The following is a 12,472-nucleotide window of genomic DNA, read 5'->3' on the forward strand; positions in this document are numbered from 1 at the left end:
CATATACTTATGCTTTCTTGCACGCTTTTTAAAACAAGGCACTGTCAGAAATTATTACTTCCAAGCAGACATAATCAAACATCCTGCCATCCTGTCTTCAGCAAAAGGTGCAGACACTGTCAGCATTCATGCAGGAGTTTTATTTTTAGCAGCTCTCATTATGCACAATGGAAAGTCATTTTCTCAAAGTGCATGAAGCATGTTTACAAACCTAATAGGGCTGCGGTGATAACACATCAGCGCGAAGACACTACAGTGTGTGCCAGCTCATGCTCGTCTCCGTTCACCTCGGTGCGGTGACTCTGTATGCAAACTCAGCACTGGCGTTCGGTACACCGATCTAAGTGTTTAGTGGTGAATGGACTAAAGCGTGACACGTCCTGACCTCTTTGTCTCTTTACCTGCAGGGAAATTCGGAGGAGTTCTGTTCTTTCGTCGCTCTGGTCCGAGGCAGCAATCGCAGCTGATTATTCCAAACGGGTAAGATTGAAAAAAAGAAAACAACAACAACAACAAAAACTCAAACCCTACAATTGTGTTATTTAATCTGAGAAACTCCACTGATGACAGCCACTCCACTGGGGGATTTCTTTTTTTTCCTACCTCCAGCGTTCAAATGTCAGCAGTGCAGGAGAATAATAATGTCAGCCCACAGAAATCAAATCAGGGGTCAGACAAATAAATGATGTTAGTATGGATTAAGATAAAGGTAGAATACATGTCAGGACATGATGCATTGCCCACTTGTAGCAAATATTTTTCTTCTTTGTCTGACTTTTATTATGAATCGGGATGAATGTTGCACAAACTATAGAAAAATAAATGAGTGCCTTTGCAAAGGCAGACTGCTGTAATCATATTTCTTTTTTTTTAATGCAGTTTTATTCAATAACAGCTTGAGATTAATTCCACTCGTGCTGTCAGTAGGCTACCATGTTGGGCTGATGACACACAAAGCATGCTAACGGTGCCCTCTGCAGTACAGGGATCTCCACTGCTGCTGCTCTACAGTTTTAAGAGCAAAGCTGTTCTCATATGAAGACTGTGTGATGCACGCTGTTCACACCTCTCACTATATTTGCTCCTGCAAACACCCTGAATCTTCAGAATCACCTGCCGTATTAAAATAGCGTTATTGCAGTGTGTAATTATGCTGTAAAGCCGTGTCGTGACACTAACGCTTTAATCTGCACTAACTAAAGTTCGCACAACTGCAAACGCCGAACTGTCCTCGACTAAATCATGATGTCTCTCTCATTATCATCATCATAATAACGTTCCAGCTGGGATAATTAAAAGTACAGTTCATGTCCTTTGGAAGTGAAGCCAAGTTACCCTCTATCACAGCGGTGTTTTTCAGATCAATGAACAGTCCCGTGGTTTCCCCCGGAGGACTTGCGGGTGCAGCTGTAATTGGAGCGTTTGTGTTGCTCTGAGTTACTGCTCCCCGGGCAGAGGCCAGCGCACACCAGAACATTCTTCCACATGTCCACAGGATTTCCAATGAACTCATCAAATACACTCGTAGGGGAAGCGTGTTGAGATCAAATTATCACACGCTCTGTTCTTAAGGAGGATTGAGACCCTCAGTTTTATTTCCTGTCCCTGCTGGCAGCATCACATATATCCCTAAGTGTGTTAAATGAGATCGCAGGCACTAAGAATGAAAGATCTTTTTCAACAAGGCTTCGGATGCTACTCAATGCCTTGTTGTAATTACCGGGAGCATTTGTAAAAAAATTGGCAGGAGGCGCAGGTGGCACACTGATTCAAATTAAAGGTGACGGCGACAAATGCGACATGCGTGGAAAGGCTAGGCAAAGACAGTTAAATACAGATAAGTGAGGAAGGCTAACTTTGCGTCAATGACAGGAGCAGAGTTGTCACTATCACGCTTCGCTACTGTTGGAAGCCATTCGAGTGCCCTGTTTAAGAGCCATTAAGTCATTAAATTTAAATCGAATTTGCTGTTTCTTTTCAGGGAAGAAAAAAAACATTAGGGGCACTGTTGTTAAAAAGATGCTGTAATGCATTTTTACCAAGAACTGCGGGTACATAGGTGCCCTACGCCTGTCAGATGGAGTCGTGTTATATAAAGTGGAATTCACAGCAGTAGCAGGTGACCTGGTTTAAAATAGCAGCCGAGAAGAAAAAAAGTTTCCTGAAAGTAGGAAGTCTACTTCCTCATAGTGCTTACAGTACCTGTGAAGTGACCCGTTAGCACTGAAAAATGATGCGTCTTTGGAGTATTAAACAACCGAATCACTTAAAACTGTACAGTGTTGCGGGCTTTTACTGCGTCATTGACGTGGCTCTAATGCTAAAATAGCTTTTTGTTGCAAAATACAAAAGTAGTCTTTATTTTTGTGTTTTGGCACAAACTGTTAGATGGGTAGGTTTAAGCTCTTTTGGAGCAGGTTAAATTGTCAAGGATACAAAAGTAGGTGTAGCGTTTAAGACTAAACTGGCTTCAGTATATTATATCATGGTTGGCACTGTGTGTGTGTGTGTGTGCGCATCCATCCAAGTGTTGTGGGCCAGACCTGGCTCCAATGATTTATTACACTGCTTGAAGGGATTTGTACTTTCATGAGGTCACATGAGTAGCATGTCAGTCAGGCATAGCAAAGTGTTCTCTTTGGCCCTGCTGGCAATTGGTAGGCATGCCAAAACAGAAAGAAAGAAAAAAATCCTGTTTCCAGCACATATTCAGGTACACCAGCAGGTATGCAGTCTTACACACACACCCACACACTTACAGAACCAAATACTGTAATCCAGCTTAGCACTGCTTTATCACCTGAGCAGGAGGCAGACGTTATGCAAATGCACGTAAGATATTCCAGAGGCACGTCAGATTAAGCCTGCCTTTAAAATGTCTTTTGAGAGGTTAATTCTATGCAAATAGAGCATCACGAGTTGAAAAACGAGATGGGTATTTTTCTAATAACACTAAGAGGAAGCCACTTAGATGCAAAGTGGAGTCTTTCAGATTGACCTGGGGTAATCATTACGAGCCTAAAGGTAGTACAACGTTTTTTCTTTTGGCCAACATTAATCTGCAAAATTCAAATGAAAATTAAACATAGCTATGTTCATTTGCATGCTCTTTTCTTAATGTGCATATTCCTACCAGATGTGAATTTATACGTTTATTGATGATGCACTTGATGCATTTGAAAATACAGTCACCATAGATTTGTTTTACGGCTTTCTTATGTGCACCTTCAGGTTTCTTTCATCATTTTGTTTGCAATATTAAAATAGTGGGTTACAAAAAAAGCTGTAAGCTAGAGACCAAAGAGCTGGAGAGGATGTTTTACATTTTTTAAAGTGAACAAAGAAAATCTGATTATATCAAACATATATTTATATACGTATATAAATATATATATTATTTTCTGCTTCTTCCGTATGTAACTGCTCACATTGTTGAAAATAGTACATGAAAGTGATGCTAATATTAGAATTATCCACTGATTCCTTTTGCTAATAAAGAATAGACAGAGTCTGCTTGGCAGGCTATATGCACACACTCATGTGGTTTGTATTCTTATCTCAGTTACTATCTCATCTTCTAGGTGGGGGCAAAGGGGGCATTAATTTCACTGGTGTGTCGGTGAGGTAAAACCGCAGCATCGGGCAGCATGTTGGCACCTGCGTGATCCCACCAAAGAAGCCTCATTACTCGGTGAGTCGGATAAATGTTCTTTCAGTTCATGCAAGGGCATCTGTTTTTGGATTTTCTATATTAAACCTAACCTTTTTGTCAGCTCACTTTTCAATTAGTTCGTTGTCATTCATCTTAATGATAAAAGAAGCAGAAGAATTGCTCTCACAACTTTAAGCTGCTAATGGATAAAACTGCAGCAGACTCTCTCCACACCACGTCATTGACTTTGTTTTTAATTGAGTTGTGGCATTTGAAAAGTATAAAAGGAGGAATATGATAAGGTTATTTTTTTGCTAATTTTTCCCATGTGCTCATTTTTTGTGTTATTCGTTACAGAACATACAGAGTACACTTGAACTTTTTATTTAAAATGATATAAAGTACATCTGAATCTTTAAAGAAAACTACAAAATGTTTGAAGAATTAGCCTAAACTCTTTTACTCCTGCATTTCAAGACACTAAAAGTTTTACTACAATGTATGGCTACACATATTTCTCAAAATGAAAACAATTTGAAAACAGTTACTTTAAAATATCCGGTCGTTAAGTGATGACGTGACGAATCCTACTTCCGGGCCTAAAGTAGTCTGCGTTTAATATGGTTTTTGTGTTGTTAACATGTTTAATGTTATGTATTTTCTTCTATTTAATCTCAAAAAGCTCCTAAAACAGTCAGTGATCACTGTTGACCTCCCTCGGCTTTTATTACCGCTAATCATTTATTTAAGCGTTAAGAGTTTTTAAAACCTTAGGATGTAACTACAGCCCAGCCCATGCAGCAGTATATGAATGACTAACCTCGTATTGTAGATGGATTATCTCAGTTGTTCTCCTGGCTGAAGTTTGGTCCTTTTACAGCATCCTGCCATGCGATTACATTTGTTCCTGACCACCGAGAACACTCACGTTAACTTTTATCGAGTGGAGAAAAAGTTAGCTTGTTTATATTATGCTAACATAGCTGTGTCGCTAGCGGTCACATAGCACATCATTATATACCAGCTAGCCAAACTTCAGTAACCCTACAAACGTCACTGCTGTTTAGTTTTCTGTCTTCATTTATGCTGGAAGTGATAACAGAGCTGTACGTTTTAATTTGTTTCCAAAACCCAGCAGTCAGGACATGCTATATTGTATTTAGATAGAAGCTAGCGAGCTAACTTCCTGCTAACTTCTAACTCCGTTAAATGTCAAATTCCGTTTTCATGGATGCCTGGATGTTAAACTCAATTGTTACACCTGGTAGAGCAGAACGCTGATCATTTTAATAAAGATGAAAGACTTTAGACAGTTTTTCAACTCTCAGTAATGCCATAGTGATTGTTTGATATATGGACGTGCAGCGGAGTTTAGGCCCAGACACGGCTAGTGATGTCAGACTTAACGACCGGATATGTGAAATGGGACAAGATTTAGTGATTTAAGGCTGATAACAAGTAAGTGAAAAGTTGTGCATAATCAGCATAAAGTTGGTTTAATCAGCTTTGTACATACTGCAAAAATGCAAACGTAACACAGAAAGTCTGCTTAACATCTAAAATGAATATTAACTATGTCATAATTCAACACAGAAAAAAAACAATGACTCGGGCAATATAATGACCATAATATCTGATATAGATAAGAACTACTGAAGCCTAAGATGTAGTTGTGTGCCAGGCCTGGTTGTTGAGCTCTCAGTAGTCTAGAAGGAGTAAACAGAAAAAGAAACAAACAAAGGCACAGATAAAGACGAGAGCACTCAGAGAGCTAACTATCCCCGACAGGGAACAGCAATACTAAAACTGATGTTATTTATGCTGATGTCATCATTCGTAATACTGAAACCCCCAATAATGACGTCTGCACTGTTTTCATAGATCATTTGTGCTGATGTCAGCATTGTTAATGGAAATCTAGTGTAGTATATTAATCTTTTGGTTTCAATATGAAGTCATGTAATGTTGTAATGAAAACATATGTTTTAAGGAGCTCAAGGAAGTGCTTATGTCTCCCAGTCACTGTTATATTGCTTAAAGTTTGAAGACGATCCAGTGGAAACTAAAGCCTTTTCCTAATGCTAAATGGACCAGTCTTATATAGCGCTTTTCTACTTTATCCAAGCACTCAAAGTGCTTTACTAACTTGCCTCATTCATGTATTCACACTCATTCGCACAAGCACTTTTTTCTATTTAACATTTACACACATTCAAACTCAGATGGATGCATCAGAGAGTAACTTGGGGTTAGTATGTTGCCCAAGGATATTTGGCAGACGGGGATCAAGCCACCAAACATCCGAGTAGCAGGTGACCTGCTCTACCACCTGAGCGACGGCCACCCCAAATTCATGTGATCCTAACCTTTGACCTATGACCTTGAAGCATTACTTCTAATATGGTCTATTTTATTAATTTTACAAATATGATTAGAGCAGAGCTGTCTGAAATCCTTTGCCTGTTCAAGCTGTAAAAAGCTTGCAGATTTCTCAATTACTATGTCATTATGTGAAACTTTATGTCATCATTGTGATGTCTTAGGGTTTTGTACTGAAAAAATAAACACTGTGTTGTACAGCCCTCTCCATAGTCATATAAAATATTAGTTAATATGGTTTCTTGCAATTGTTTTTCAAGGTCAGCTTTGACCTTGGGCATGAACAGCAAAGGTCAAGGTCAAATGCTTAGCCAGCCTAGTTGGTCCGCCAAGCCTTAGTGTATTGTTGTGATGTTTCAATAAAAAAAAAAAGATAACTTTTTAACTTTTTACTGGTTTTCACATTTGGTGTCGATTTTCATCAAAATGAAATAAACTGTATTTTGTATCTACTATCAGACAAAATTTGAACATGATATCTTGAAAACTGTGGATGTTAGACTGCTAACAAACAGACAAACACAAAAACCGATTACATTGTATCATAGTGAGATTCATGCCCTCAAGGCTTGTGAAAAGCATGAACAGTTTTGACGTCTTAATGGAAGAAGGAATCTCATGCTTGACACATTTAGTGGGAATGGACCTCAACTATGCTCCCTTATTTCCTCCAGTCATAATTACTGTTGCCCCTAGAGATAACAGTATTTTTTTCTGGTGTTTGTCTTGTGTCCGTTCAGCCTCATCAACAGCAGAAAAGGCTTTTTTTTTTTTTTTATTTAAATCACAATGTAAGATGTTTACATTGTGTGTGAATCACCTTTCAATTCAATTCAGTTTTATTTATATAGCACCAAATAACAACAACAGTCACCTCAAGGCACTTTATATTGTAAGGTAGACCCTACAATAATACAGTTGCTTGCAAAAGTATTCGGCCCCCTTGAACTTTTCCACATTTTGTCACATTACAGCCACAAACATGAATCAATTTTATTGGAATTCCACGTGAAAGACCAACACAAAGTTGTGTACACGTGAGAAGTGGAACGAAAATCATACATGACAAATAAATAACTGCAAAGTGGGGTGCAAAACATACAGAGAAAACCCAACAATCATATGACCCCCTATGAGCAAGCACTTTGGCAACAGTGGGAAAGAAAAACTCCCTTTTAACAGGAAGAAACCTCCGGCAGAACCAGAGAACGAAAAAAATACATGAGAAAATGAGAAAACAAAACAAAGAAAGGACTAACTAAAACCTTAAATAAATGAGGTACTGTAGAGTATCATAGTACCTATGCAAGGATATCACAACAAGCTGTCAGCGATGAATACAAGATTACAGGCTTACAGCAACCTGACATAAAAAACAAGCTATTGCATATTTACACAGCATCATCATTTTCATCTCTTTAACTTAGTTGTATTGTCAGGAAGAGAAAAAACTACATACAGTGTTTTAGATGTTGGCGCTGCAACACAACAAAGCATAAAACAATTTTAACAGCTACCAGCTGTGCAGCATTGTAAGCAGCCAGAGTGTGATCGGGGCAAATTCCTAGTGTCATTTCCCACATTTAACCAGCATCTGATATACTAGAACCCGTTTTGAGGAGAGAAAATCCCTGACCCAAGCCTGCGCGGTGATGTAGCTGAAGAAATACATTCAGTGGGGTATAAATATTGCACAGTGAGTACATGGAGGGCTTTTTGGCCAATGAATTATTACAAAGTCCAGTGGCTTCGTGCCAGCCGCGGAGTATATCTCGCTCAGCTTCACCCTGCAATAAGCTGTGACTGGGGAATTGTGGTTATAGTCACACCACAAATAAAGACCAGTGATACCAGAAATCCATCACATTCATCCCACGTGTTGTGTGCTTACATTTGGCCAGACTCAGCAATATCCAGTTAGCTAAAAGGGTGTAAATAACAATGAAAGTGCACACAGCAGGTGGTAGACAAAAAAAAGAGGAAAAGTTAATGAAGTTCCACTTTTTTTTTCCTGTATTATCATTTTTTTCTTCTTTTTCTGTACACACGAGGCACAGCGGCGTTAGCTAGTCAACATTTACAGGAGGCAGGAATGAGAGACAAACTATTTCCCTTGGTGATCAGCTTCATGATGCTTTGATAGATGGTGATCCCCGAAGCAAATAAAGCGTGCCACCTTCACGTTCTCGCTCTCAGAAGAGCAAATCTGGATGGCGACGATGATGGTGGTGATGGTGATGAGTCTATTTGCTCAACATCAGTAGAACAGGGATGTGAAATTACTCCATGTTCGGATTTTTCCTGCTAAATCACTTTTCATTTGCACAAGATAATCACGTAACCCGGCGGAGCATGAAGTCGATAGTTAACACAGCTGATTGTACCAGCACAATGAGGTTAAACGAAGATCAAAATAAGTATTCGAAATGGAAAAAAGGGGGGAGGGGATGACTTTTGGATTGTCAAACCAAAGATATGTTGGGCAGGTTGGTGATTAGCAGCAATGCATAATCCCCAGTCTGCTGACATATTTCTTTTGGATACTGGCTGTCTGAAAAAGACAGATATGCAGTGCAGAATGGATCAAATCTGTTTCATGTCAGATAGCAGCTAGCGGTTTCTCAGGACAAATCTCTACTAAGCCACAAGCAGACTGGATTAGAGATTGAAGCAGTGACCACAGTAGATCAGGAGAATACTAAAAAGGTGCATTATTAAATGATTAGTGACAATTTCCGATAACCTCCAAATTACTTACTTAAATACAGCACATTCATAAGTCCCGTTGCCTCACTTGTCGTGATTGAAATGCTCATTCTTAAATATCGCATTTGTATTGTGATTATGAGGAAGCGAACATGGGAGATTCTTCTTGTTCTCTGTGGATAAAAAAAGGCAGAATTTTGCAAAAGCCCTGAGCCTGTGCGCATGTTTAATGCAATGCGCAGGTTTGTCTCGAGGTGTTATGGATGAGGTGTTTCATGGGACCTGCTGCTCATTTAGTCCTGTGACAGGTAATGTTCTGGTGCTTTTTGAGATGTGGCTTAAACACACGCATACTGTTTGCTTGCAAAAAAAAAGGAAAAAAAGAGGAAAAACATGAAGAAATGGAGCTGCAGCATCACTGGTCATGCAAATGGATAATCTCAGCTTTTTCTTTCATTAGTTAACATAGTGTAAACGTGTGCGGCAAACAATCTGCATACTTAATCCCACTGCAACCTCCAAAGGAAATGAAAGAAGAGTCTAAACGTGCGTCAGGATACACATGTTGAGGGAATGCTATCTCAGGACTTTGGACTGTCTATGAAACTTCAAACCGAATCATTCTTACACAGACAGATATTTTTCAGCCAAAGTGTGTTTTTGTTGCCAGCCTTTATCCAGCATTATATAACCACAAGATGGTGCTATGCATCACCATTTGCCTTGCAAGCCTTCCCCAAGTCCCTCCACGTGAGGAGGCGTGATTCACCTGCGTCATTAGAATGACTGCTTTCCATTTAATAACTCAGTAAAGTCTCATTTGCATGAAAAATTAAACGAAATACATGCTTTGTTTTTGAATCGCTCGATCAGGATTGACCGTGATGCCAAACTAGTTATTTTAAATCTCAATCTTCAAATGACAAAAAGTTGCAGTCATTTTATTTAATCCAAGAAAAACTAAACATTAAACATTATCTACATTACATTTTCCATTTTCTCATTTCACAAAAAAAATCCCAAATCATCTAAATAAATCAAACTAAAACTGACATGAAGATGTGAAAACCACCAGAGCAAACTTGAGTTTTAAAGATTGTATTGAAAAAAGAAATATTGAATTAGTTGTCGGGCGACTTGCTTTCAGGGAAGCTTTATGTATGTGCGTAACACGTGACAGGTTAAATGCATGTTTACATGCTTATGCAGTATAGAAGGAGATTAGATGGGGTGATAGTACAATTGAAATTACAGTAAAATCCAGTAGGTGGCAGTCTGTCAATACAGATTTTTTTAACACACCCACAGTAGGTGTGCCTCTCATCATCAGGAGAGGTTCCTTACTTGCTATGTCTCTGCACAGTATGACGGGTGAATGCAAAGTGACAGCGCAAATGAACTTTTATCGATGGTGTAATGAAACACGCAAGCTATTTGGATGTGGTGTGTATGTGTGTGTGTGTTTAAATACATATATATATATATATATCATGGATTAATGGCTGCATGAGAAAGTCAGCACTCACACACACACCTCTGCAGTGTTTTTTCCTCCTTCATTTTCGCCCCTTATATCTCTTGCGCTCCATCTCTCACACTTGCACAAAGCTGAATGGCGTCACCACCCACCACTCACACTCACTCACGCGCGCAGACACACACACACACACACACACACCTCCTCGCCATCTGTCTGTGCAGCGGCCCGTGTCTCTTGCACTGGGAGCAGTTGAGAGCAAGACAGAGAAAGTGTCTCTTGGCTCTTTAGTTCTGAATCCCACTTCCGCTCTTCTTTCTCCTGCTGTGCTGTTGTCTATCAAACGGTCTCACAGCATCACGCTGTGTGCTGATGAGCTCTCCGTGCCTTTGTAACACCTGTGTGCTTTTACTGTAACGAGAGCTCGTCTCAGCTTCAACCTGAGCCCCGTTTCCGCGCGAATGTTAAAACTCAACAAAAGGAAAAACAAACAAGCCTGATTAGCTTGTTTATAATAAGTTTCATATTAATAGCACAGATGGCAGGATTACGCCCTCCAAGAAATATTTTTGGTAAAAGAAACCGTGGGACCGGCATGTTCCCCGTGACAGAGTGCAAGAGGAATGCGCACATTTTGGACATCGTTTGCTGCTATTACCTCTGCCAGAGTTGTAAGGAAGCAGAGTGAATTTCTCTGTGTGCTCCTTGATTTTATCGAGCAGCGTGAGTTTACTGTAAAAAAATAAATAAATAAAGCACACAAAGCCAGGAATGACAGCATCTTTACACAACAGAATGATTAAAATCCACAGGAATGCACATGATAGGTGTCATCAAGACTGTGTTTTCCCCTCTGTCTAAGATTCCCTTCTCTTCATAGTAAATTTTCATAACCCTGCAACTTTACAGAAAGCTTTGTAGGCAGCTTAAGTAATTTGAACAAAAATGCATCACCTCTCTCCCCTCAGTCGCCTCCCTTTAGACAGCAAGCAAAAGTGCCTTCATAACGCTGCTATATTCAGCTGCGGTGATAAGAAATGGCAGCTATCAGCAAGCGGTCTGGAAGCTGCATATAACTGTTATTGTGTGTGTATATATATATAAAAAAGTTGATTTATGTGGCCTATCACTTAGGAGGTGCAAAATGTGGATGAGTATGGGCTAATATAATAATAGAGGATGAATGAGAGGGATAAAGAAAGGGCCAGGTGACGCCTCAAGAAGGAGAGCGAGATCAAAGGCAAAAGACGTTTAATAACAGCAAGAAATTCAATTTTCTAATCATCTTCTGTGGAGTTCACGTAATTAATTTCAGTTAGAAAAGAGAGAAAATCATTATATTAAGATAAAGGACTATATATATGTGTGTGTATATATATATATATATATATATATATATATACACACACACATATATATATATATATATATATATATATATATATATATATATATATATATATTTTTTTTTTTTTTTTGATTTTGAATTCAATTTTGAATTTAACAGGAAGAGGCTTCTCCAGTTCTAAAACCAAAAGGTGGAGAGTCCCAGGTATTTAAACCCTACTGGGAGTTGGCTCCTTTGGAGGTGGTCGCTGACCCACTATTAATCATCGCATCGTCGCAGGAGCCAAGTTGTGAAAAAAGGTGCAGGTCATTACCACCAGAGGTTTCAGGTGAAACCACGGTGAGACCTTGGCCCAACCTATCAACCTAACTGATGCAAGGTGCAAGTTGGGGTTGAGTTGTTTTGACCAATCAGTAAAGAGACTGACTATTTTGGGCCCACAAGCTTTATCATTTGAATATGATAAACAAATAAAGATCAAATTACTCTGAATGTACCAAAGCAAACATCTAATATGTCCATATATTATACATATCTAATACTACACAGTCTACCATCGTTTATGAGTGTTTGATTTTCCCTATAAATCCAACAAGTGTCAAATGATCTCTAATGAAAACACCCACTAAGTGCAGTCCAAAATGATTTCATACCTACGCAGCAGCAAAGATAATCCCACATTTTCCAAAACAAAAAGCTAAAACCTCTTTAAGGACTTTGTTTGCAATCTAGTATAGATATAAATCCAAGCTACTTTTCTCTGTTGAATATCAGTCTCTGATGCTCATTAAATGTTGTATGGAGAAAATAGGCTTGGCGCTAGCAAACAGCCTCATGTTTACCCGTTGGCGCAGAGCTGGTGCGATGTCCAGACTTGTAAATCAGGCCCATTGAGGTAGCATAATGCCGA

General features: G+C 39.1%; 1 protein-coding gene across 39 annotated transcripts in view; it reads left to right on the forward strand.

Moving 5' to 3' along the window:
- LOC120721802 (receptor-type tyrosine-protein phosphatase delta-like) overlaps positions 1–12,472 on the forward strand; it is a 404,829-nt gene that overhangs the window by 156,234 nt on the left and 236,123 nt on the right. For all 39 annotated transcript variants that reach the window (XM_040012365.1, XM_040012377.1, XM_040012374.1 and 36 more), the window contains 2 exons: positions 408–480; positions 3,582–3,691. The gene's annotated coding sequence lies outside the window, so the exon portion shown is untranslated. The remainder of the gene's footprint in view (positions 1–407; positions 481–3,581; positions 3,692–12,472) is intronic.

The sequence above is a fragment of the Simochromis diagramma genome, unplaced genomic scaffold (assembly GCF_900408965.1).
Source record: "Simochromis diagramma unplaced genomic scaffold, fSimDia1.1 OVJJ01000604.1, whole genome shotgun sequence".
In the NCBI taxonomy this organism is placed as follows: domain Eukaryota; kingdom Metazoa; phylum Chordata; class Actinopteri; order Cichliformes; family Cichlidae; genus Simochromis; species Simochromis diagramma.